The sequence below is a fragment of the Berghia stephanieae genome, chromosome 13 (assembly GCF_034508935.2).
Source record: "Berghia stephanieae isolate SIO BIC M18660-M18661 chromosome 13, UCSD_Bste_1.3, whole genome shotgun sequence".
NCBI lineage: Eukaryota > Metazoa > Mollusca > Gastropoda > Nudibranchia > Aeolidiidae > Berghia > Berghia stephanieae.
The window spans coordinates 18,097,992-18,100,095 of record NC_088372.1 but is presented as its reverse complement, the minus strand read 5'-3'; positions in this window follow the sequence as shown (position 1 = coordinate 18,100,095).

The following is a 2,104-nucleotide window of genomic DNA, read 5'->3' as shown; positions in this document are numbered from 1 at the left end:
TTTTGCCCCCGTTTTTTTTCCATTTTTTAAAATTTTTTTTTTAAAATCCTCAATTGCGTCTGTGTAGTTTTGCAACATTTTGCATTTCCTGGATGGAACTCGAGAAATAAATTTTCTTACCCCCAAAAAAAACAAATTTTTCAAGTTTTGCCTGTATGACTAATCACTTCTTTAAAACTTTTTAAATTTTCAAGTTTTTGTATTACACAAAAAAAAAACACTGTGACTGTAAATAACGGTAAAAAAAAAAACCCCCAGACCTAACTGAGTTGAGATATTTTTCCGATAAAACGAATAGCATTTTGAAAAAAATTCCTTTAAACATTATACTTTTTCTGTTATTAAAAAATTTCCCCTGCCGTTGACACGTTTTGATCTAGGGTTGTAAAGCTCCCAGCTTTTAAAAGGGACAAAGCAAAAAGAGGAACTTTGTCAAATCCCTTCATAAACCCCAAAAAAATTTGTTTGAACATCTCCTCCATATCCAATATCCAGTATTGTGAGTTTTTTTTAAATTGGGTAACATTGTTTTTTTTTTTAAAATTTAGTAAAAGTAAACCCAAATTGTTTTTATAAAAAGTTTTGTTTTTTCTCTGATATTTTTTCATGTTTTACTTTTGTAATCAAACGGTTTTTTTTCATAACCTAAACGGTAATTTTCTTGTCAATTTTTTGAATAGTTACTAATTTGGCATTTTTCCCATCCTTTTTTGATTTCCTCTAGCTTCCACTGAAAATCAAATATAAATGTAAACGGCACCTAAAAAAGCCATATAGTTTTTTTTTCCCCTTTTGAAAAATTGGGGGGATATGATCAGTTCCTGAAATTTGTTGTGTCAAGATCGTCTAAAAAGTGCCTGACTGTTTTAAAACACTGGGCTCGATTGTTTATGAAAAAGGGGGGGGGTTGTAGTAAAGTCTTATCTTCTTTATCTTAATGGTAACACACACAAAAAAAAAAAAGTTTTACTATTGTTTCCCTTGGGCCACACGTTTTTTTTTAAAAATTCTGTTCTAATTTTTTAAAAAACGTAAAAAACGATCCCCGATTCCTTTTTCTCTTTTAACTTACGTTTTTCCCCCAAAAACCCTTTTTAAAATTTTTGTTTTTGGGGTAATCTGCAATTTTTCTTTTCACGATATTTTCTATCTTTTTCCCCTAAAGGGGTCTAATTATTCCTTTTTTGCAATCCCTCCCCAAAAGGGCTTCGGGATCTTTGTTTTGACAAACCGTTTTCTTTAAGGGTTTTGTGTTATATATTTCACGTTTTGCCATCAAAGGGTGTTGTTTCTTTTTTTTCGCGTTATTACTTTTTTTTGTCCCTTTAATTTCTCCAGAAAAGAGATAGTTTTTTTGGGGGATAAATTCTTTAAACGTTTTCAATGGTTTTTTCCCTAAAGCAGTGAGAACAAATTTAAAAGGGGCAAAACCCCCCCTCATGGCTTCAAAATTGGTTTTGTAATTTTTTTAAATGAACACGATTTTTTAGGGGGGAAGAAGTACTGAAAAAATGAAATTTTAAAACTTAGGGGGTGGCCATTTTAACGAAGGCTAAATTTTGACAAAAAAAGGACGTCAAAATGCCATTTTTTTCCCCAAAAGAAAACAAATCGTAAGTTGTATTCAATATTCAAAAAAAAAAAAATTGTTTCCATGATCTGACTAACGAAAACTCCCCTAACGAAAAAAAAAACCAAAAAAATTTGCGTCAAACGCCCCCCTTTTTGGATTTCAGTGTCAGGCTATAAAAAAAGTGGTACGCTCGAACACACAATTTTAAAAACTGAGTATGCGCATCATCTAAAATTAAACCCTACTCCCTAGGAAATTGTCTTCCCCTTTTTTTTTTATTTTTTTTTTTTTTTTGAGGTCATCGATTGTAAAAAAAACGACCCCCCAAAAAAACCCAAAAAAATTTAAACACTTTCATGCAGAAAAAAATTTCCATAAAATAAAGATATTTTTTTAATGATTTTTACTTTATCACACGCACAGCTTTTGGGGGCCCCCAAATTTGGGGAAAAGTGGCCGTTTGAAAGAGGATTTGGGTATATTATATATAATTTTTAAATTATATATATTATTATATATTAAAAAAAAAAA